This window comes from Suncus etruscus, chromosome 8, assembly GCF_024139225.1.
Source record: "Suncus etruscus isolate mSunEtr1 chromosome 8, mSunEtr1.pri.cur, whole genome shotgun sequence".
NCBI lineage: Eukaryota > Metazoa > Chordata > Mammalia > Eulipotyphla > Soricidae > Suncus > Suncus etruscus.
This window is the reverse complement of record NC_064855.1, coordinates 83,910,931-83,937,786: the sequence shown is the minus strand read 5'-3', so window position 1 is coordinate 83,937,786 and position 26,856 is coordinate 83,910,931. Positions and strand designations below refer to the sequence as shown.

The window sequence follows — 26,856 nt, the reverse complement described above, 5'->3', positions numbered from 1 at the left end:
ATACTTGATAAGCTCAAGTCTACTCCTGGCTCTGTTCATTAATCATCTCTGGAAGTGTTTTTTTGATCTATATGTATCATATATAGTAGTAGAATTAAAACTTTGAGTCAACTGATTGCAAACCAAGTGTCCTCTGTTTTATATCTGCCTGAACAATATAATTTGAATTAATAGATACGTATAAATCTTGAGGGTATACATCACATTTGGAGTAGGAATCTGATTACAAGTAGAGCCATATAGCACTATACGTTGTTCATTTTAAATAAGTTCTTTATTTAAATTGTGGTGTTTATTTATAATTTCACTCATTAATAGATATGAAAGTATAAATAAATGAACAAAAAATCCCTTTGACACTATCCAACTTTGGTGATTACCAACATAAAAGGGTAAGGTTGTGACTGGAACAGATTCAGGTTCAACTGGTTAATGATTAATAAAAACATAATAAATTTTGGTGTTGATATACTAATAAAATTGGGAAGAGTATTTTAATACTCTGGCTAATATAACTGACAATAAAGTTTAAAAAGTTAAAATCTTCAGGTTGCTATGATAAAGTAAACTAGATTATTTTTTTATGTTCTTGAAATTAATGGATATCTTTTAGTAATAACATATCTTGGGGTACCTTTTTTCATTACTGAGTTAGAGTTAGCATAAAGGATAATATTAGTTGCATGTGTACAGTATCCTAACTTAATATTTGTATCTATTGCAAAATGATCACTACAGTAAATATAGTTAATATCAGTTACCACATAGTTACAAGTTGATTTATTTTTTTATTTTTTTTTTATTTTTTGGTTTTTGGGACACACCCGGCATTGCTCAGGGGTTACTCCTGGATGTCTGCTCAGAAATAGCTCCTGGCAGGCACGGGGGTACCATATGGGACACCAGGATTCAAACCAACCACCTTTGGTCCTGGGTCGGCTGCTTGCAAGGCAAACGCCGCTGTGCTATCTCTCCGGGCCCACAAGTTGATTTCTTATGACGAGAAATTTTATGAAATATTTCTTAGTAAATTTAAATATGCATTACATTATTTAACTGTAGTTAACATCCTTGTGGCTTATTTATATTGTAACTGGACATTATAATTTTTGTCTAATACCACATTTTGACAATAATGACTGTAGTGGTATATATGAAAATTTACTCTGTAATATCAGTTTATGTGTTTCTTTTCTGATTCATCATAACTTTATTAAACTGTATAAGAAGTCTATCCCACAGACACAGCACACCCTGTAGGATCAAGGTAAAATAGTAGTATAAATTTACAGACCCATAGAATAATCATTGAATGTAAATGATTGCTGACTTATTAAAATATATGGTGACCATTGAAGAACTATCATGCTATGCATAAATGGTTTTAGGGAGCTCACAATTGGAAAAAAAGTTCAGATTCTACCTTTGTCTTTGTCTTGAGATAGTTACTTTAATTCATTTGCTTCAGCAATGAATTTGGTTTTTGCCTACTATGTAGATACATGCTTAAAAAGAAGATTTAATTTTTAAAGTTATTTAAATAATGATTAAAATATAAAATAATCTACTTTATATGTATCATGAACAATGGTTTAGAAAGGAACTCTAGCAGCTATTATAATAGACATAATGTAAAATCAGTACTCTAAAGCTAAGTTACCTCACAAATTTATAGTATTCTTCAGAATATATCAGAAATTTAAGTTTTTCTGCTTCAATGTGCATATTCAATATTACTGAACCCAAAATATGAAGATCTAATAAAATTGACTTTTAACGGTTTCCTTCCCTCCTTAAAAGTGTTTTGCTTTAATTGGTTCTACTATACTATATCCTGATTTACATTGAAAAGTTCACAGCATTGATGCTAATGTCTCTTTCTAATTACTACATAATGAACAAGGTCTGACAATGCAGTTTAGAGGTTAGATACCACAATTAGCGATTATCTTCATATTTTTGTGATGCAGAAATCTTAAGATTTTCATTATAAATATGGAAATTATATAAGAATGCATGATATATTTCATGTGTATAAGTTTATCTGGAAGTACAATTTAGGTTAAATTGTTTACAATGTACATTTATATAAATGTGCACAACTACTTACAATTATTTGAGGATAAATTTTCAGGGCCAGAGTGATAACACATTGGTAAGGCTATCCTTTCATGTGGGCTGTACTGGGTATGTTCTTCACCATCCCATATAACACCCAAAGCTTGCCAGGAGTGAATTACTGAGTGCAGAGACAGTAGTAACTCCTGAGTGCCTCCAAATGTGGCCCTGAAAGAAAGAAAGAAAAAGAAAGAAAGAAAGAAAAAGAAAGAAAGAAAGTAAGGAAGGAAGGAAGGAAGGAAGGAAGGAAGGAAGGAAGGAAGGAAGGAAGGAAGGAAGGAAGGAAGGAAGGAAGGAAGGAAGGAAGGAAGGAAGGAAGGAAGAAGAAAGAAGAAAGAAATTTTCCAATGTATTGACAAAAGCCTCATTTCCTATTTAATACACTTGTTAGAAATTATAAATAACGGGGCCGGCATGGTGGCGCTAGATGTAAGGTGTCTGCCTTGCAAGCGCTAGCCAAGAAGGACCACGGTTCGATCGCCCGGCATCCCATATGGTCCCCCCCAAGCCAGGAGCAATTTCTGAATGCTTAGCCAGGAGTAACTCCTGAGCATCAAACAGGTGTGGCCCGAAAAAAAAAAGAAATTATAAATATCACAATATTACTATCTCTGTATTGTCTTGACCAAATATTATGATCATGTGATATATGTAGCAGATAAAGACATTGCTTACCAGTACAAATGTGTTTTATCTGCATTAAATACACTTAAAAATGGTTCATAGTTAAGAAAAAAAAGAACATGATGCTAAACATATGATAATTGGCTAGAAGAGACTAGCATAGTTAACAACTCACATCATCTATGTCAAATTCTCTATCAGAAGTAGAATATTTTATAAAACTTTTTAGGAAGTAAAAACAGGTTTTTATTTAGATAGTCTGAGGAAGGGAGGGTGAGGATGTAACATTCCAGGAGAGAATACAGCTTTCTACATAGGTGGATAAGAGCCTATTATATTAAGTACTACATATTTGTATTCATTTTTCCTCAGTTCCTTTAGGAATTTCAATGGAACTTTTGCCTTATTTGTTTTAGAGATATTTTACAACTAAGAGTATTCAAAGTCTTTTGAATCTCTGCTACCCATATCTTAATATATCTTCGTCTTATATTTTTAAATTAAATGCTTATATTTATTGCTATTTATTGTTATTTATTATGATCAATATATTTTATAAAATGTATTTTAATTTTTGTGTTTTTAAGTTTTGTTTTGTAAGCTATTTCACTAAAGAGACATATGAATGCTATATTGTTTGAAATATAAGTTACAGGAATAGACAAATAAAAGGTAAATCACTACAGAAAGATAAGGCAAAGTAAATGGAGAATGAAAGAAAAATAAATTCATATTTGAATGTAATGAGAAAAGTAGAATAAAATGAGTTAGTTTAGTTTTAGAGGAAAAAACTCAATATAAATGATTAAGAATCATTTGTATTTTAAACAAAAAGCTATGGAAGCCAGTGAAAGGATCTAAAAGGGGCCATAATGTGTGAGCAAAGTAAAAATATGCTTTGTGTTGGCGGATTTTAATCATTTCTTGCTGTGATAATTAATCAGAGAGCTAAGCACTAGCCACTCACCTGATTCAAAACATAAATTTCATTTTGTGTGCACAACAAATTACTCTTTTCTGCAAATTTTCATTCTCCATGGAATGAAAGAGATGTTTGCTCTCTGTGCTTGATGGAAATAATCATTTAAAATTTAAGATTAGAGCAGTATAGACAGTCAGCATTCTTTTTCTATCTGAGCATTGCCTTCTGAGCAGTGTAATGTTGCTAGTGTACTGGTAGAAGATCTCACCCACTGTTTCCAACAGCTGCTGAAAGCACAAACATTTCAATCCTATTAATTCAACATGAAAAAATCATTAGCATTGTTGTGAGGTGTTGGAACTAGCTCACTCCTGCTTGGTTGATCTCTTAAGTCAAATTAGGAAACCTCCTACTTAGGGGCAATTTACTATTTGTTGAATAAAAGGCTATTATTCTGACCACAATTTTGAAGTAGTGCTCCTCTTGTTTGTCGGATAAGCAATGATGTACTTAACTCAGAAACAAAATTGAGTATTAGCAATTTAACAGGAGGGGCATTTCTGTATCTTATGTATCTCTTCAGGAATCACACTGAGGTAAAATCAATGCAATGTTCAAGTGAATAAGACAGCAGCAGCAATGGCAACATCATGCTAATTTAATCCTCATTGTATTCCTGGCATTCTTCTAATTGCCAAAGATTTATTAACCTGAAACTCTATTTATTCCTATTATTCTGATAAAAAAAAACACAAATGGAAAAAATGAATTCAGTTGAGGTTATATGGCTAATAAGGCATTATTAGTTCTGAATCTAATTTAGTTAATTTGACCTTGAACACATGTTCCTCTATATATTGAATTGAAACTAAAAAGAAAATAAAAGAGAAAAAATAGTCTAAGAAACCCCACATGATCACTCTGAGATATTTACAGGCAATACCATTTATTCCTAGAGGTGAAGGAAGTAGCTAGCAAATGCCAGAACTAATACAACTTTGAGATGTCAGATTTATGAAAGTCAATACGTCAGTTGCCCAACTGGGATTAGAAGCCATGTTTCCTTTCAGTCTAAGACTCTGTCCATATTTGCTTTGGAAGAATGACATATTGAGCAGGACATGATTTTTCTAATATCTAAATTTCTTTCTCGTGTTTAAATTTGGAATAACAAGGGCATAGTAAGGGCAAATATTTAATATTCATTATATACCATTTGATTATTATGCATAATAATATATTCACATATGGGACTTTTTGTATTTAAAATTCAAGTTTTATGAAATTACTTTACAAAAACCTATATAAGTTGTATTGTTTGTGAGAAGTAAATATAATAATAAATAAAAGAATAGAAATAATTTGTATGGATATTGATGGGGAGATATTGGCACTTTGCTAACAAATGTGGTGTGCTAACACTGTATCCCAAAACCATAAACAAAAACTTTTAAAACCTTTATTACTTCATTTAAAATTAATGAAGAAATAAGAAAAAATATTTGGTTGCATGCTTTTTATCTTAGGTATTTCAAAAATACAATAATTCATTCATATTCCTGATAAGAAATTACTTCAAAAATGCTTTGGAACAAAAACAATTATATTGTATTTAATCTAAGTATATACATTACTTATCTGTTTCATTAACTAAGATGTTTTGATTGATTCAACAAGTTTGGTGCTTGTTTCATTGGAGTTGTGAGGCTCTGGGATTTCTGCTGTGTTTTCTCTGAAATATCAAGAACACATGATTCAACATTTGTTTTATTGTTGTTTTCTCAGGAAATACATTTTATATTGCTTTATATGTAAGACAATGAATTTTGAAAAGTTTTCCAATAGAGAAGGTAGTCATCTTAACTATTAATGGTCAATTCAATGGACTTATCTCTTGGGTTTAAGCCATTAGTTAGTTTTAAGAAGAGAGTAGTTTTCTGTATGATAGATTAGATCCAGGCAGATGTAAAGAAACCGTATTCCTCAGAAAATAGCACGCTTGGGGCCAGAGTAGTATCGCAGTGGTAGGGTGTTTGCCTTGTATGTGGCTGACCCAGGACAGATGCTAGTTTGATCCCTGGCATCCCATATGTTCTTTTGAGCCAGGAGCAATTTCTGAGAGCAGATCCAGTAGTAACCCCTGAGGGCATCTGGGTGAGAAGAAAAAGAAAGAAAAGAAAGAAAGAAAGAAAGAAAGAAAGAAAGAAAGAAAGAAAGAAAGAAAGAAAGAAAGAAAGAAAGAAAGAAAGAAAGAAAGAAAGAAAGAAAGAAAGAAGAAAAAAGAAGAAAGAAAGAAAGAAAGAAAGAAAGAAAGAAAGAAAGAAAGAAAGAAAGAAAGAAAGAAAGAAAGAAAGGAGAAAGAAAGAAAAAGAAAGAAAGAAAGAAAGAAAAGAAAGAAGAAAGAAACGAAGAAAGAAAGAAGAAATAAAAATAAAGAAAGAGAAAGAAAGAAAGAAAGAAATAGAAAGAAAGAGAAAAATAAGAAAGAAAGAAAGAGAGAAAAAGAAAGAAAGAGAAATAGAATGAAAGAGGAAGGGAGGAAGGAGGAAGGAAGAAAGAAGAAAGGAAGAAAGAAAGAAGAAGAGAAAGAAAGAAAAAGAAAAAAGAAAGAGAAAGAAAGAAAGAAAGAAAGAAGAAAGAAAGAAAGAAAGAAAGAAAGAAAGAAAAGAAGAAAGAAAGAAAGAAAGAAAGAATAAGAGAAAGAAAGAAAGAAAGAAAGAAAGAAAGAAAGAAGAAAAAGAAAGAAAGAAGAAGAAAAGAAAGAAAAGAATGAAGAAGAAAGAAAGAAAGAAAGAAAGAAAGAGAAAAGAGAAAGAAAGAAAAGAAAGAAAGAAAGAAAGAAAGAAGAAAAAGAAAGAAAGAAAGAAAAAGGCACACTTAAAAGTGAGAACACAAATAAGTGAAAATCTCAGTGTCTACATTTTTTGGAAAGAATAAATTGTCCTACTTACTTGTACCCATTTAATCCTAGAATGCATTGAAATCTTGCAGTGTTCATCTGTTATCAATGTCTAAATGAAAATTTGAAGGCCAATTAGAAATGACATGAAAATATGTGAAATTGAGAAGGATAGTATAATGAAATATAATACAATATAAGACAGCATGACTTGATCAACAGAAATGCATATTTCTTATAATTCAAGAAGTTAAACTTTTAAGATCAATGTATCATCTGTTTTGGTTTCTCTCAGGAACATTTCCTGTCTATTTTGTTTTAAATCTTTTCTTCTCTATGCTCCTATATCTTAATGTTTTGAATCTTAATTGTTTTTAATATAAATGCTGATCAAATTGGGTTAGGGTTCAACTCAGAAGATCATTTAAGCTTACTCATCACTTTTATTTTTGTCCTCCAATTCACGATACAGACCAGGCAAAGTGCCTGGGTTGAGTTGTATATGGGGTGCATTTACTGTACCTCCTCATTCCATAGTCAGTGTAAAGAACACAGCCTGTGGTAAGAATTGGGAGGCCTTATCTTTTCTTTTTTTATTTTTTAATGTATGTATGTATGTATGTATGTATGTATGTACATGTATAGATATAAAGAAGGACTTTAAATATATATATAAGTCCTTCACCAGTGCAACATTCCCATGACCAATATCCCAAGAGTCCTTCCTTCCCACCCCACACAGGCCTGTATCTAGACAGGCTTTCTACCTCCATCATTCAGTCACATTTTTTTATGATAGTTCTCAGTGTAATTATTTCTGTGACTGCACTAAATGATCCCTGTGGTGAGCTTCATGTCAGGAGCTGGACCCTCCAGTCTTCCTCTATTACGATCCAGCTATACTACTCCTAGGGATCTATCCTAGGGACACAAAAATACAATACAAAAATCCCTTTCTCACACCTATATTTATTGCAGTGTTGTTTACAATAGCCAGACTCTGGAAACTGCCTTGATGCCCCTCAATAGATGAATTGTTAAAGAAACTATGGTACATATACACAATGGAATATTATGCAGCCATCAGAAGAGATGAAGTCATGAAATTTTCCTATACATACATGAATGTACAGGGAATCTATTATGCTGAGTGAAATAAGTCAGAGGGAGAGAGATAAACACAAAATGGTCTCATTCATCTATGGGTTTTGAGAAAAATGAAAAACAATTGTGTAATGATTCTCAAAGACAAAATACTCATCACTTTTTAAGTCTTCCATAAAACATGATAGCATTTTTATTCAGTGGCATTATGGTTTCAGGTACAAATTTTTAAGATATTTATTGAATCCACATAGCAAAGTTCAAATCTTGAATTATTATTATTATTATTATTATTATTATTATTGGTTTGTTTGTTCTTTCTTGGTCAACACCCAGGCGAGCGCTCAGAGATTACTCCGCACTAGCTTTGTACTCAGAAAGAGCCCCTGGAAGGCTCAGGAAGGAGAGCATGATGGGTCTGAGAAATCTTAGTGGGGTCCCACTCCTGTATTGGCTGCCAGCAAAGTCAAACAGTCGCTCCACTGTGGTTATCTCGCAGGACCCAAGTCTTGATGTTCTTAAGAAAATATTACGCCATGCATATTTAGCAAATACTAGTAGTTTAGGTACTGAGGAAAATGAATATTGGTTTTGTGTTATATTAATAATTAAATATCTTACGTTGGCTACCAGAAGTTTTCAATTAGTGTCAATTTTCACAAAATTACATATGCATTATTACTTTAGGAGAAGACATAACCAAAATTATATTACAAAAGCAAACCTCAATCTCAGGACATAAAACTCTAAAACCATATTTTTCTTTTTTTTTCAGCTTTGTTCAAACATAGGTTATATTTATATATATTTAGATAATAATATCTTTATTAAGCACCATGGTTACAAGACATGTTTGTAGTTGGGTTTGTCAGTCATAAAAAGTATTCCTCCTTCACCAATACAACCTTCCTGCCCCAGCCTCTCTCCCCATACCCGTGCTATCTTAAAGACAAGCATTCTATTTCGCTCACTTGTGCCTGTGAGTGGGATATAGAATGTATTCAAGAAAATATGATATATTAAGTGTGTCTTTATTATAAGGTTTGTGTTAAATTTCTTCTGATCCCTGCTTGTTTCTATGTATATATGGTTATATACAGGTACATTTATATATGAATGTAAATCAATGTGATTCAGCATAGCCTTATGTTTTATAGTAGATCTGCTTTAAAATTTTTAAATTATAAAAAAGATGCAAGTTGTTGTTTCAGGACCTCAGGGTGGGCTATGCTCAAGTTAGTTCAGATCTGTTGCTCAGATATCAGTCCTTGTGCAGGATTATGTGGGTGCACGGGTTTGTGAGGGACCAAATCGGTGCAGGGGATCAAATCAGGTCATCTGCTTACCAGAAAATGCCTCAGTTACTGTGCTTTCTCTCTAGTCCCCCACACTCAATCTTTATGGAACATTTGCTGATGTCTTTTGCTCTCTCTTATATTAATAGCTTGAAACTTTCTCCAGTTTTAATAGAACAGGCTTTAGCTACCCAAGATTTTGCAAATGCTTGATAGTTAAACTTACATTTGAAGCATCTTGGCAGCATGTTTTGTCAAATGAAGGTAGTAGAATCTGCCTGAGACTTCACAGCTGCCCTAATTAGCTGATACACTTCTGAAACTTCGAGAAGTCAAGAGCACAATCTGTTGTAGACATAATTTTGCAATGAACAAATATATAATATTTAGGGTCTATGGAAACAGTCCAGCACTATGTTCATGCGACTGAACAAGTTATTCCTCATATTTTAGATAATCATGTTAATTAAAATTACAAACTGTTTTAACTTTAAGATATTTCAGTCTTAATCAACTTACACTTAAAAATAGGCTGGGGAACTGTGTTAACAAGGAGAGGCTGTGTATTATAGTCATTTGTGTGTAGGATTTGAAGCAGAGCTAGTTTTAAATAGTGACTTTTCTGCACAACAGTTGTTGAAACTTAGACCTAAGTCATCTTTCTTAGAAACAGGCATAATATGTTTTTTTTTTCAACTGCTGATTTGATAAAGCAAGCAGTCAATATTCTTGCAGTGTCTCTCACATAGGTAACATTCAATGTCAAGGATATATTTTACCATGTACATATTTACATTGTTTTTCCAACTACTTCTAAAAATACAGTAGTACAAATTAATGTTTTTGAAATTAAATGTAACATTCTAAGATGACAGAAGGTAAATAAGCTGTCAAACTGTAAATGGAAAAGAGTACAGTACTTTACACCCTTTGCAAAATTTAAGAATTCTCAAACTATACTCAAATAGGACACAGTTTACCAGAGAACTTAGAGAACTCAGTGAAAACTATTAAAGGAATAATTATGATAGTAATTAAAGAAGTATAAACATAAAATTAGCCAGAACTTTAAACATTAGGCTGGATAAAGTTACATTCTTTTTGTTTGTGTTTTTGTTTTGATTTGTTTTTGGGTTACACCTGGTGGCGCTCAGAGGATTCTCCTGGCTTTGTACTCAGAAATTTCTCCTGCTAGTCTTCATGGACCATATGGGATGTGGGGATTGAACCCTGGACAGTTGCTTGAATGTTAAATGTCCTACATGCTGTGTTATCCCACTGGCCCCTGAATTTTTTTTAATACAAATTACTGATGCACTCAGCATTGTATTCTCTTCATAGTGTGTTGTGGTTATAAAATGTTGACAACTATAACACTTGCCTTTGAGTTTTTAGTTCTAAAATTTGGGGGAGTTCATTACTCCGGGACTGGACTGTGTGCTTACTTGATTAAATTTGGTCACCATATAGCCATGTCATTATCTAAAATCCAATACTAGATCACACCCACTTTAGTGGGTGTTCATGTGTGTTTGTTTGTGTAGGTGTGTGTTTGTATGTAAAATGCCAGTTTTCCACCTTTAGATTTTGGATGTGTATGACTTCACTATTAGATCTGATGTTGTATAGACCTTGACTTACACAAAGCTCTTTCTTTTTAATTCTATTAGAATTATAACTTAGAGACTAAAAGAAAAGGCCAGGTTATTCTTTGTCAAACTGTTTACAGCACAGTTACAATACCTTAGTTCTATAATCAGTTTTCCTTGAATTTTAGAACTATTTTATGAGTCTTAAGACGTCTAGTGAAATACTGTATTTAAAAAATGAATATGCTTAAATCATTGTCATGTCAAAATTTTCATATTTCATATTTAATTATACATCCACATGTGAATAGTTTAGTGAGTTCCTTTATGTTATAAAATATTTATAAATTGGGTTGATAACCTTAAGTCTTCATATTGTTAATATGATAAATGTTATTCAAATATACTTCTGTACATTTTATAGACATAAAATATTAATTTGTCTTAAACTTACTGTACATGCATAATATAATGTTATACACCTAAAGTGATCTTCCAAATAATTTATAGCAGACATATTTTATAATTTATTTATTTGCGAAACAAATTTTGACAACAGTTTGTGTATTGTCAGTAATAAACGAATAAACTTTTTTATGATAGTGGCAGAAGAAGATAATTAAACAATGACTTTACTGTAGACAATTAGCAATTTTTTAATGTTAAAAAATTAGAAAAAATGTAATTCTACATGTGATAAAGTTGTTGAAGACCAATTTTATATTATGGTTTATGTCATTCTTTCAACACATAAGAGTTGACATATATTTAACCAGGATAATCAGCTTACATGATAGACTTCCTACTGATAATGTTTATAAAATTATATAAAAAAACTCTTCAAGTTTAAATTCAAGCCACAGAACAAGGTCTCATATATGTATATTAATCACTTTCATATGTGAATAATTCATATCTTCCTAATTTTCTTTTATTCTTAATAATTATTTCAAAATATTAGTTTCAGTAAAGCACAAGCATATTTATGTAAACCATTTCACTCCATTGTCAGCAACAATATTATTCATGATCATATCCAGAGACAATAGATAGGAGGACTAGAAGGACACATCTATGGTAGGAAACTTGCCTCAAAGCAATGAGAGTGTAGAGTAGAGAAGGGACTACTACGAAAGGGATATTCATCATTCATACTATCCCTTCAGTAGCAGTTTTGCAAACTGAAATGTCAAAATAGAAGAGAGAGAAGAAGAAAAAGAAAGAAAGAAAAAAAGAAAGAAAGAAAGAAAGAGAGAGAGAAAGAGAGAGAGAAAGAAAGAAAAAGAAAGAAAGAGAGAAAGAGAAAGAAAGAAAGAAAGAAAGAAAGAAAGAAAGAAAGAAAGAAAGAAAGAAAGAAAGAAAGAAAGAAAGAAAGAAAGAAAGAAAGAAAGAAAGAAAGAAAGAAAGAAAGAAAGAAGAAAAGAGAGAGAGAAAAGAGAGAGACAGAGAAAGAATATGTGTGTGTGAGAGAGAGAGGTAAAATGCTTGCCCCAGGGACAGGCTGGGGAGTGTGAGTGGGAGGGAAAAAAACATCAAGGAGGGTAAGAGAGATTGACTTTGGTGGTGGGAAATATTCACTTATAAAGTTTGTATTGTATGTATTTTGTATGACTGTAATTCAATCATAAAAGTACAAAGAATGAAGTTGGCGAAATACTAATCATTAGTACAAGTATTGTTTATACGTGACATTATTTGGCAACATTTAAATATGGGTAAACTAAAATACTTAAGTATTTTTTAAGGTTTTCAAAAAATGCAGATTTTTTTAAATAAATCTATTTAAAATTTAAAACTTTTTTTCATTAATAAAATTTGCAGATATGCTTAACAAATATAGCAGAAATAATAGTTCTCACTTAAAATTCAAAAGAAAACCAGATAATGGTGATTTTTAATAGACATTTAGGTTTTTGCAATTGCATTTTAATTAATTTGAAATATAATTTTAATGTTAAATTAGTTCTACTTTGGGTAGATGATAATTCATCACTTACCTCAAATAGACACTAATTATTTAGAGACTTTAATCATTTTCTACTAATAGTATGAAGCATATGTGAACATCTGTATATTATATTTAAACTAGATTGGAATAAATATTAAGTATAATGTCACAGATAACAGTAGCAGCTTGAGGTTAAAAATATCTTCACAAAAGAATAAATATATTTTAAAAAAGCATATCCTGACTATTAATACAAAGTGAAAAATATTTTTCCTAAGTGTATTTTGATTTTTTTCATAGAAACATTCTACAGTTTTTCACTGCCTGCAATTCTTGGTGTTTCTATAGTCAAATAAATAATGAAGGGGCCGGAGCCCTGGTGCCAGTGGTAAGGCGTCTGCCTTGCGTGCGCTAGCCTGGGACGGACTGCAGTTTGATACAGTGCTGTCCGGCATCCCACATGGTCCCCCAAATCAGGAGCAATTTCTGTGCGCATACCCAGTAGTAACCTCAGAGCATCACTGGGTGTGGCCAAAATAAAAAAAAGTAATGAAGCTTCATAAAATATTTTAGATACAATGTAGTCTATGAGAATAAAATATGTTATTTAATATTGATATAATTATTTGAAATTTTATTTCTAGAAACTATGAAAGAGAAATATATTGATAAATATAGCATGCAAATTAACATTATAATCATAACTTAACACATAAAATCCATTGCCTTTGACTTACATATGGTAACTGTGAATTATAAAAACTTTTCCACCATGATTTTTGCTTTGCTCAATTCATTTCAAGGTGCACTTCCAATACTTTTCCATGCAGGCACTTTTATTGAATACTTAGTCTAGTACCTAGTAAATACTAAGTTTTATTAAGACAATAAAGCAATGTGGGTAATATCTGGGAGTATTATTCAGAACTCCATGACCAATTGTAAAATATCATGGATTAAAATTTAAATGTCAAATATAGTAAGATATCTCCTTTTTATTCACTAGAAATCATATTAAAACTCAAGTTGAATTTAAACATTCAAACTTCAATACCAAAGCAGCTCTAAATATACTGATAGTAAAGATGAAGTTTCATAAATGTCCTTTTTAGATATTTTACTGTTTAAAGCTCTCTGGCTGAAAATAAATTAATTTTCCACAGATTTGAAATATATCCTTCTGAAAAGATAATTTTCTAAGTTAATTCTTTATTGAATCCATTATTCTTTGGAGATATATTTGTTCATGATGTGAATACAATATTTATATAATAGCAACATAATAAGGCATATGAACCTCTTTTTATTGAGATTAGAGATTCGTAATCTTACAACTAAACAATTGCATCAGAGAAATACTGCTATAGAAAAAACTTAAGTACTATATTCTTAAAGTCTTTTTTAAATTGTCATCAGATAATTGTGTAGGCATTAATGAAAAGAAGAGAAATAAAATGTTTCCATGAGTATTATCTATGATTTCCAGAGACACTTACACAGTTAAAATTGTATTATAAAATTTCCTATGTGCTATGAAAATGTAAGAATATTAAATATTTTTAGATCACTTGATGGATCCTCAATATTGCATGTTTTCAAAGGAATTAGAATAAAATAGATGAAAAAAAGATCATAGAACATAAGCATGAATAGAATATATATAAACTTGTAATCTGTAGAAATAGTCAAATGTTTTGAATATCAAAACCTTATAAACAGGGGCTGGAGCAATAGCACAGCCAGGAGTAGCCCCGAGTGTTACTAAATGTGCACCCCCCAAAAATACTTTATAAACTGTACAATGGATTAAAGATCCACTGTCCTTAATAAAATAGATTTAAATGTGAAACAAATATAAAAATCTTGGTCATTTTTAGAAATATATATGAATATAAAATGATGATTATATATGCCCTTTACTTCTTGTGAGATTTTGAATTTATGGAGACTAAGAATAAGTCATCTTTTTGACTTTTAAGTATCTATCTTGTATTTAGTAAAGAACTACAAAAATTCCTACTTTTATTTGTGTAACAACTTAATAATTGGTTGGCATAGAAAGTTAAGAAATTTCAGATAAGTCTACATAAAATAATTCCACTTTGAGAAAAAAGTAGGAGCCATTCAAGCAAACAGCTTCATAAGTGACTAGGGATAAAAGGTAAGAAACAGAATGTGAGGAGACTGGAAGAGAAAGACTTAAGGGGATCACAAAATAGAGCAAGAGACAGAGTATATACCTTGCATGTTGTAGTTTGGGTTCAATCTCTGATAGCACATGGTCTCCTCTAAGTAGAGAGCCACTTAAATAACACTAAAATAATGAATCAGGCAAACATAATATATTAAAAAGTTTGCTTAAATGCATTGAAATATTCTGGGAAGGTTGTAACAATTTTCTTTCAGTTTAAGAGTTTAACTACTGAAAGAAAAGAATCTGTTTAAAATTGCAAATTTGGAGAGGAGGTGAGAATTATAGGAAGGAGCATTCTTAATTATTATTATGATAACACAAGAAGATACTTTTAAAAAATAATATATACAATTAATTTATAAAATAATTTTTAGTAAACTAAATGTCTGCCTGCAAAAAGTAATGAATGTGTGTCTCTATGAATATTCTTAGAAAGGTTTGAAAACAACTACTAGTGTGGCTGTAGATGTGCACAAATTCTATATAAATAGTAAAGAAAGTATTTTCCTGTTTGATCGTTTTTCAGTCTAGTAAATCAAATAGAGACTTTGGCACATGAAAGGCTCATGCTCTAAAATATTCTTCACTTATATTTCCATACATAAACATCCACCTAGTATAAACTATGTCTGACAAAGGCAATATGGTCATATGTTTTTGTGGGAATAAATTTTGTTGTAGATTATATTTATTTTTTCCTTTCATATTACTATGCCTTACTTTGCTTCAAATAGATTTAGGTTTACATTTTGAAAAGATCATAGGCTATAGAATTGAATAAAGCCAATGAAAACTAGAGAATAAATTTCATTGTTAGGCAGATGACAAACATATTTTGCTATATTCTTTTACTGTATTTATCAGGTAATTAACAGGAATGATACATTTCATGAATAACTAATTATCAAGGATATTGAAAATTTACAATTCATAATTAAATATGCAAATATGAGGTGAAAAAATAAACTAATAAAGATGCTTTTGGTATAATGACCAAAAGACTGATGTTCTTTCTGTTAATCAATGCATCTGATAGTTTTCAAGTCCCAAAGCACAGTTAGTTAACTTTGAAAAATTTGACTAAATTTTCTCAAGTCAGTTTAGTTTTCCAAATATTTGTTTAACACTCAGTTTATTTTTCAAAATATTTTTTACACTTTGTAGATTGCTGGCACTGGGATAGAAATTGGATAGTAAATTTGGAATTCTGTCTGTCTATTGTGCCTTCAGTATATTGTGGGGGGAGGTGGAGGAAAAGATTAATTTAAACTACTTAACGTGTTGCAAGATGATCTTGAAGTAATTTTGAGAACAAGTGGAACAATAACTCCACTAAAGCCCTAGAACAGCTGGCCCTCACTGAATGGGAATATATCTTCTTAACCATGAGAGACTCAGTGACTGAAAGAGATCTCTAGGGACCAGAGTGGCAGTATTATTGTATATTTAGTCCAAAGCTATTCTTTAAGGAAATAGTTATTCATTTTCATTTGTTTAACTTGTATTAGTTCCTTTTATCTTAAAACAATTTATCTTTACATCAAGCTACATTTTCATTAGCTTAAAAGTTTTACCAAGCATTTTTCCATGCAACCACTTCTAACTTCTAACAGACTGATATTTTGCTTTCATTTTCTTTATATATATATATATATACATATATATACACATATATACACATATATATACACATATATATAATTTTTATTTAAGTACCACCATTACAAGCATGATAGTAGTTGGGTTTCAGTCATAAATAGAACACCTCCCTTCACCAGTGTAACATTCACACCACCAGTGCTCCTCCTGCCACCTTCCCAACCCCTGCCTGTATTTGAGACAGTCATTCTACTTCTCTCACTCATTAAGATTGTCTTGATAGACGTTAGAGTAGTTATTTCCCTAACTGCATTCACCACTCTTTGTTGTGAGCTTCATATTGTATATTCAAAATATATCTTTCTCACTTCCTTCTATTTTAATTTATCTTATATCTTCATTCTATCTAAGTCATTGTACTTTAGTTTATTGTTTGGGCCTCCCACATAGTTCTTAGGAGGTCCAGGGGCCCAACTAGCAATTTTAAGCCAACTGGACTTACTCTTCAAAGCAAAAGTCTGAGGCAGCAGTGCTGGGGATTATTTTACCTAACCCAGAAGTATTTGCAGTCTTCCAGCATAGCATACTCCAAGGCCCAGGGTGAGGGAGACCATATGATGCCAGAATGAACAAGGCCAGGAGCATGTGCATTAATCTAGGATCTACTCTAACCACAACAACTCTATTTCATACCTTGAAGAAAAAACATTTAATTACACTGTACATTTATACATTTAACACTACACATTCCTTAATTTTACATCTTATTACTTTGCCAAGAATAAATTTGAAACTTTCACAAATTCAAAGAAAGAGAAATGATGATGTATTTTTGGGTCGACCTTACTCATTCAAATTATTTATTTTTTATTTGCATCTATCATTTTCTTGAGCTGCTTAAAAATCTGAAAGTTGTCAAAACGTGATAATAATGAAAATGAACCATAAACAAAGAAAATTCTTTTTTACAGTGAAAAATAATTGATTACTGCCCTGTGGATAGTTCTGGTCTGCATCTGTTTAGAAACACATTTCAAAATCACTTATTCCCTACATATGTCTTTTCTCTTTTGTTCTTTTTTGAACACATTATGGCATCTTACTGTTTTCATCATTAGTTAAGCAAGTGGATTCTAAATTGGGAAGAGAATAAATGATAAAGCAAAGAGATAAACATTTATTTTATATTGATATAAGTTTTGTCTACATATTTATATTTCCTTTTAGTACTTTAAAAATTATGCTTAACATTCAAGAACATAAGGAATTTTCCTGTTTCCTGATGCCCTCATTTATTTATTTTATGAGTAACATAATTTTTCTGATGTGCTTAATTTTTTTATAAGAACTTATATAGAATTGAAGGCATGTATCTTTAATACATTTTATTATATGTAATGCAATATTTGATGTTTTAGGACACTGATTTTGGGGATTACACACACTATTACCACACATTAGATATAATAAATGACTAATACCTAGGATATACTAAGCTCTTAGAACATTCACCAAAAATGTAACAATAATTACATCAATAAATAAGAATTAGAATTGAATAGACTTACATGTAAAAGACACAGATGAATTCAAAGATTCAAAAATGTTCATTATTAATATTATTAGGGAATTCCAACTCAAAATGAAAATGAATTACCATTGCATACCTTTGAGAATGGCATCCAACTTAAAGTCTAGAAACAACCTGTATTGACAAGATAGTGTAGAAGTAACTCTCATTTCTGATTTGTGGGAAAGTAGTTTGATCTTGTGTGCATGAAAAATAGTAGAGAGATTCTCCGAATAAATAAGAATAGATCTCTCACTTTTGTTTTTTTATTTTATCTTTTCTTTTTTTTCTATTTGTTTTTTTCATTTTATGTTATTTCCTTTTTTATTATTTCCTTTCCTTTTATTATTTTCTTTTCTATTTCCTTCTTTTATTTTCTTTCTTTTATTTGATGATATATTATTTTATATTTCAGGTTTGCTTAGGGGATACTCTTGATGCTACACTTAGGAATTATCCCAGGCAATGCTCATGGGAATATTTGTGATGTCAGGTGTCAAATCTGAGTAAGCTATATGCAAGACAAATGCTTGGCCCACTGTATTATCTCTTTGACACCTAGAGGTATCATTTTCCCATCTATTCCTCTTTTGTTATTTATCATAATAGCAAAGGAACTAATTCAAAAGGTTGTATGTGTATCTGCATTTATTGCAGCACTTAGCACAATATCAGGTTATGGAAATAACACTAATGTCCAAATTCAGATGACAACCTCTATGTAGATTCATACCATATTTATGCATTTGTAGTGAACAAGCAATCATGTAGTCATCTGTCACTTGAATGATAAAGTGAAAGAATTTAGAGAAAAAATGAAAATGAGATGTTTTCAGTTGCTTGCAATATATAGTATAAAAAAACAAGGAAATGAATTATTTAATGTGGAGAAAGAGTTGGCCCAGGCATACAGAAATGAAAATGTCTGAGAAAGAGAGGACTGTTAAGGGAAATGAGGAGACTGATGGGTAAAATTATGGCCATTGTCAGGACACTTGAATACTTTGGTAGTGTAGAGGTGAGGTAATTGTATATAACAAAAACATAAAATAACACTATTGATATTTGAATCCGAAACTATAATAATTAAATGATAAATGAGTTTTCTAAGTAGGCTAATGAAGGATTGGTTGAACATAAAAGTCATTGGTAGGAGAAGGATGCTAACACAGGTGCTGGGTTAGGAATTGCATAATAGTATGGGTTGTATATCACAGTACTAAAAACTTAATAACCAGATGTAAGGCAATAGTCTCATTGCAGTCCTCTACCTGTTTTTGGAGAGGGCACACTGCAGTCTATCAGCTACTACTTATAGGTAATTGATGGCAAGAAAATGTCAAAGACCTGATCATCCAGGACCTTAAAGAAAGGTTTTAAGCTTAGATGTTCACTCTATGGCAGAAAACAGAAATAGACAAAATTGACACTTCAGGAATTTGACTCTGGAAGAGATTTTAATGGGAAAGATTTTAAGGTTAGAAGTAGTAAAATCAGTTAAAAGGCTATTACAGCCTGGACAATCAACCAGGTAGGTTTTGGTGAATTAGTGCAATTTAATCAGATTCTGTATGTCTTTTAAATGTTGAGCCATTAAAACTGGTTGTTAAATTAGAAGCAAAGAGTGTGAGAATGAGAAAAGAAAGTGTTGAATCAAGCAATTTGAATGGTAGAACATTTAGGTGGATCAGCATTTTATATTTGTTAAATTAAAGAAAACCTGATTAAATTTCCAAGTACAGTTGTTGAGAATGTGGCCATGCATTCAGTGCATTCAGAGCAGTATCTAGGCTATAATCCAGGCATTATTATCTTTTAGAATTTTAATACTCAGTATTTGTGATACTATACAAAGAACCTATTCCCTATATCATATGCCATTTATTTATTGCTTCTATCAAAGACATTTTCCCAATCATATTTGCTCTAATCTGAGTTTAATAACATATAGAAAGGAATGTGGTATAATTACAGGTGTGTATCCTGTGATTATTTTAGAGGGCAATTTTGCTTTCTCTGATGGTTGGAATTGGTCTTGTGATAGTGTTTTTCTTTTTTTTGACAAAGTTCTGCCCTTACTGAAACAATTGCTGCAGACATTTTGGATTGGCTTTTTGAACATCTTAAATTGGTAAGATTTTGAGAGTCACATGAAAGTGGTGGTTTTCTATGTGCATATTAGGCTTACTCTAGATGAGCTGGAGCTAGGGTGGAAATGTAAAGATTTACATGCATGTTAACTCTCTATGAAATTATTCCCTTGCTACATTTGATGAGGACAAGGAATAATTTTGATTCCTACTGACATTTCTAATTCCTACACTTTGTATTTCTCATGATGCTTCCTATCTAAGTTTAACTCATCTCTACAGAAACATTCATACATACATACATACAGAAACATACATATGTGGCTTGTTGATGTAACTCCTGTTGTGAGTAATGAAATAAAGTGCTTGTATATTTTGAGTACTAAATTGCAACAAGGAGACAAAACTACCGTCAATCAAAATCAGTTAGAAATAATCAGAGGAGATTTTCTAATGAAGGAGGAAAAAAAAACCTGGGCTCTGTAACATCATATTTGATTAGTTTTCTCCTTACTATAGTTTTGCCTTCTTTTCTCTTTATTATTTTATGGCTTTCTTTGTCAGGATTTTATTCCCTAACTAAACCTTTGGCCTTCTTTTAAAGAATGGATTCCAATTAAGCAAAGACATGTACTTTAAATGTTCAAGGACTCTGTGGGGTGAGGCTCCTACAAGTTCTCTGGCATAAATGCTACATTTCATACTGTCCAACTGTTGTGTGGTCTTTTACTCTTGCTACTTAGTTCTGTGCTCTTCAGTGCTGCAGCTTTTCATTAAAATTCTGGGCATGTTACAACATGCTGGCATCCTTATCCTTCCTTTTATTACTCTGCCCTTCCTTTTACCCCCTTCTCTTTGGTTTCTGCTAGGATTTTGTTATCTGGCTTCTTTTACTCTTCTTGCCTTGCTTCCTTGTCCTTTGTCTTCCTCTGTTATGATTTATGATTGTGTCTTTCTCCTCCCTTCTATATGCCAACTGCTTCCAAGTGAACTTCTTACCTTAAACTATAGTCGATGCTTCAGTACAATTATCCAACTTTATTTGCAAGTATATATTTAAAGACTCTGTGATTATTCTCAAGTATAGTTAAATCGAACAAACAAGGCCTTAAGTATAAATTTTATTATTTTTCTAGAGTTCTGAAATCTTGTACTTTTTCTTTTTTGAAAATAATTGAAAATTTTTTTGAAAAATTTGAAAAATCTATTGAAAGCTTACAGCTTATTGAAAAATTAGAAATTAAAATCACTATGACATTCATATTAATGGAGTCTTTTCTACGAGATATCACTTGTAGATTTTTTTTCCTAATTAGTGATCTAGGAAGGGCTTTTAGTAATTTATTTTTCTGAATTAGATAAAGGGAAAGGAGACTTAAAAGGAAGGCCACATTATATTTGGTAAAAATACAATTTGGCTTGGAAAATTATTTAACAACCATTTGATTACATCAAGTAGAAAGCAATGACCAGATTTTAAGCCAAAATAAAAGTGTGAAGAACTTTTATAATAAAACAAATGAGCATAGGCATATCTTCCGATACAGGACCAATAAATGAGAAATTTTCAAGCATCAAAATAGGAATGTTTCATGTTAGTATTATTTTTCTCCACTTGTCTTACCATAAATGAAAATAAAAGTTTTATAAAAAGTACTTTCAAAAGATCACTAGAATTGAATAAAAAAATTTCTGCCACAGGAAAACTTTAGAGGGAAAAAAATCTTGCTTGACCTACCTACACCAACTGAGTATAATTAATAATTAAGGGAGTGGAAGAAAGAGTGTCAGAATACATAATCATGACTTTAGGGGAAGTCTGTATGTAACACTTACTGACAGCTTGATGTTGAAAATGGGCTCAATCCTCTTGTGATTTAATTTTTCACTTGTAAAATGGGGACAATGATACATCATATTAAACAAAATGTCCAAATAAATACTATTATTGTAGCCCCAAAGTATTCAACAAATATGTGACATTATAACTGTCTATAAAGTTTGTGAAGCAAATTGTAATTTTTTATCTTAGGTAGCTAATACAGCTTTGGTTTTGATTAAAAAAAAAAGGACACTAAAAGATAAGAAGCAGTTATCTCTTGGTTTTAGGAGCCATTAGCGTAAGAATGAAGATATTGGCAAATGTCCATGATTATCTAGGTCAGCTCTAAGCACCAAAGAAAGTAGAAAGACTATTGTCTACTCAAAGAAACTATATTTGGGTATTGACTAACTGTAAATGAAAGATTACAGGAGGAATAGCCCAGTGTAATTTCTTGAAGGAGGGAGTCTGTGATCTTATATTAATTCCTCAAGGAAGTGTATTAATTGCGATAAATATATAAATTGGTTATTTAGATTATTGGATGTTTGAGGAGGAACTAAATTACTAAAATTCCAGTAATTGAGGCACTTAAAAGCAGCACACATGAAAAGACTGTGGGAGGGTACAAAAAAAAAAAGACACAGACTTGAATGTTTTAAAAAATAATATTGGAGGTCTTTAATTACAAGGTTCATGTGATATTGTTTCTCAGCAATCAAAAGTGCTTTTAGGAGTCTGAGCAATAATAAAGTGGTGAGGGCACTTGCCTTACATGTGGTCGACCTGGGTTCAGTCTCCAGCATTTCATATGGTCCCCTGAACCTGCCAAGAGTGATTTCTGAACTCAAAGCCAGGAGTAACCCTTGAGCGCCACCACTTGTGGCCCTTAAAAACAAACAAATAAACAAAAACAAACGACAAAATTAAAAAGGTATCTGATATGATGGCAGCCTGTGGCGGGAATTGGTGGCTTGAGATGGACTCTGGGATTATTGTTAGAGGGTGGTTGACACCGGTGGTGGAACTGGTCCTGAAACACTGTATGTCTGATACTTAATGATAAATTACTTAGAAAATCACAATTGCTATAATAAAAATAATAAAAATATACAAATGTTTCTATTAATTTCATTTGTCTTATATTTGATATGTAGAGATAAAAATCACAGATATATGATATATACACAAATATATTCAGTTTTTTATAACTTAGGTCAGCATTTCCAAAGTATATTTTACATCTTTAAATTCTAACTATGATACAAAATTGATTAAAAAATTGACAGATGTATTTAAGAGAATTCACAAAGATGTGATATTCTAAAACAAAATATGAATCTATGATGGAAATATATAAAATGCTTTTATAAATTTTATAAATTTTTAAATTTTTATAAATTTTATAAATTATAGTTATCAGTCTTCTTACATAACCAAAGTTACTCAGAATTTAGAGAACCAAAATATATGTTTTACAATATTGTATTTCACAATTTTATTTTATTTTAGCTTAGTTTAGTTTAATTTAACCTTTGGGCCACACCTGGCATTTCTCAGAGGTTACTCCTGTCTCTGCTCTCAGAAATCACTCAGAAATCACATATGGCTCAGAGGGCCATATGGGAAGCCAGGAATAGAACTCAGGTTCTTTCTGAGAGGGCCACTTGCAAAACAAACGCCCTTCTGCTGTGTTTTATCTTCGGCCTCTATTTTCACAATTTTATTTCCCTTATGAAGTAATGTGGGGTATGATTTATTACAGGTAATTTTTATAACATAGATATGAAAATTAAAAATGATGTGCTAACTATTTTGTTTTCTTTTAGATATGTCCCTAAATTTTCACAAAATTTCATTTTATTAAATGAAATTTCTTATGATTATTAAATAAAAATATATTTTTTAAATCTACCTCAAATTGAAGCTTTCATTATTTTCTAATTTGTTATGTAAGATGGGGGACACTTGCGATGGGAGAATCACACTGGTGGTGGGATTGGGTTTCAAACACTGAATGCCTTAAATGACTGTAATATGAACAACTTGATAGATCATGCTATTATAATAACATTTTTTTAATTTTTTAAAATTTAGAAAATAATTACTCTTAATACTAATGGTTAAAATTTATGCTTAATGTCTCTTAAGAGTATAGATATATTCTCTGAGTGATCAAAAATCAAGTTCAAGTTTGGGGCCACTGTGATGGTAGATTCAGTTACCGGTATATTGGTAATTTCATCCTTAGTCTATTGAACTAATATGCTATATTGTTGTCATTGTCAACAACTGTATTATATATTTGATTGTTAATCAATCCTAATGCCCTTGTGTGTTTTTAATGATATTTTAACTGAGAAATTAATTCTAGTTGTTTCGAAAAAATCTTGATTGCATATATTCATTATTTATAAATTATTTGGGCACTTTAACATAGCCATGAGAGAATTTTAGGAAACTTTCTTCTGATATTTCTGCTAAGAAGAACAGATGCTCACAGAATTACAGGAACTCAGATTATAAGAAAAAATAGGAGATTTGATATGTAACTAAATAATTACATGATTAGCTAAAATGAAACATAAATAGAAGACACTTTTAAACAAAATATTTTTATAATTTTAATTATATTTTTTGATTTACCATTGATTTACAATACTATAAAATTTTGTAAATGAGGTGCCATTCCTCCATATATGTATATCCCTACTAGTTCCAAAGACATTAGTGACTTTTAAATGTCATAGAGTTAATAAAGTATGGTTGATAAAACTAAAGCAAAGCTATACTCATATGCCAGATATATCGTGTGCAGATTAATTTTTAGCTTCACTTTACTTCTAGAATTGCCATATGGTGTAAGTGAAAAACACCTTTAATAGTCCATGAAGAAGTTAAAAATAAGGAAATAAGGAAGTTTTATAAAGCTTAAACTCTAATATGAGAAAAATACTTAGAAAGTAATTGTAATTTGACTTAATGCTTCCTAAATGTGGACTACTGTATTTTATTACAAAAGGAACATATTAAGATTTGGTCGAGTTGGCATATACAGTGGATGATCTTATTGAAGACATAATATATAACAGAAATTTTATAAACATTTTAACATGTCAACACATCTATGGCTTTCATCAAACCATGATGGTAAAGTCCTCCAGTAAGGAACTGTGGCTTCTTTTATTTCAAAGTTATCTTGCCAATCATTTATTTATTGAAAGTCAAATAATATATATAAGCAAACATATAAAAGGTGAAAAGAGTAATAATCTTGGAAAGTATTTAATTATCTCTGAGATAAATATTAATATTGCCCTTTCTAACAATGCCAATTATAAGAATAATAATATCTAATGGATTTGTTGATATTCTTGTTAAAAATCTGCAGGCATTGTAAGATTGCCAATTACAAATTAGCATAATATAGAAAACCAGAGATTAGATCCACCCCATTGTCTCCCACTCCTTTGTTCTTCATACCACACCTTTATTTCCTGCTTACTTGACATGAGGATAAAATACAAATTGGCTTATCCTCTAAAATCTAACCTGCACTTCTGATTTTATTCATAAAAAATCTCCTTAATATGTACATCAATTTATCAAAGTATGAATATTTCTTACTTGTATATCTAAAGATATTTACTACAAAGCCCAAGTAATGGCTAACTAATCCAGATTTCTACTTTTACCAAGCCAACATAGCTATTTGTTTTTTGTAGATATTTTACCTATCTTGAAGACAAAAGAAAAATATTTTAAATAAAAAGCCCAATCTTTGAAATACGGAAAACTAAAGACTAGAATTAGAGCTATAAATCTAATTCAATTATTTGCAATTACACTTTATTCCATTTGATAGGATAAAAATGCCTTAACTTAATTAATTTTATATGACAAAAGTAGTGGGACAGAATCGATAACTTTGGAAAATAAGAATAGTTCACTATTGCTATTTTGCTTTATGAAATGTTTTAAAGGTTCAGGGGCCAGTATGATAGCACAGCGGTAAGGCTTTTGCCTTGCACATGGCCAACACAGAACGAACCCTGGTTTGAATTCCGGCATCCCATATGGTTTCCCGAGCTTGCCAGGAGTGATTTCTTAGCACAGAGCCAAAAGTAACCCAAGAGCACCGCCGGGTGTGACCCAAAAACCAAAAACCAAACCAAATCAAAACAAAACAAAAATCCAAAACAAAACAAAAGATACCAAGTAGAAGTTCATATTAGTATATAGATATAACAGCTGAGGTGTTAAAAGGAGAATGCAAGGCTTGCATACAAAATAAAGCATTTCTTTAAGTGAAACCGCCTCTGAAATAAAGACACTAATGCACATTCATATTGATCAATTGGTTCTTAGTATATGTTTATTGTTGCATTTATTTGTCTACATGTTATTTATTGATACCTTTATACTCAGAGGAATAGGATAAAGACTAGACGTTTTATTATGGTGAAGTGGAATATTGTAAAAACCAATAGCACATTACTCACAAAGATGAGCAAAATAATGAATTAGATTTGTATATCATTTATAGTATCTTATATTGCTGCATAAATTATTAAATTGATTTATTGAGTATAAAACCAATTATAAAGTATATATGACATTAGCCGACTATAAATACAACATGCTGACTGCTAAATTATGCATGCTTTTCTTTTCAGGTAAATAAATGTCTCATTATCGCATGTTCTTCTTTTATTAATCATTTTACTTTTAAGTCATGTATCTATGAAACCAAAGTAACCCCATAATTCACTTCAGTCAAGTACCAACAAAACATGTACCTTTGAGAAGGAAAACACTGATCATTTTGATAAAGTAGTTTAACATTCCATATTTGAAAGAAATATATATTCAAAAGAGCAGAAAACATAGATAGCAGATGTTGCTTAAAAGGAATTTAGAGTTTGGGCCATGTACATATTTTAAATGTTGAAGTTCAAGGGATCTTTTAGTTTAGAGAAAAATGTGCCAAATGCCTGGTGATTTGTAGCTGAAATAAACGTACTTTGCTATAGCGAGGACATTCTGAACATGTGTTTGTTGTGTTCTGCTCCAAAGATAGTT

The 26,856-nt window shown here is 31.0% G+C and overlaps 1 protein-coding gene and 1 non-coding gene across 5 annotated transcripts in view; one reads left to right on the top strand and one right to left on the bottom strand.

Annotated features, from left to right (window-relative positions):
• Nucleotides 1-26,856, top strand: part of PCDH9 (protocadherin 9) — a 965,083-nt gene that overhangs the window by 521,984 nt on the left and 416,243 nt on the right. The window lies entirely within an intron of this gene.
• On the bottom strand, nt 7,011-7,141 carry LOC126016648 (small nucleolar RNA SNORA51). The gene has a single exon (XR_007498433.1). It is a non-coding gene; the product is annotated as a small nucleolar RNA SNORA51 (small nucleolar RNA).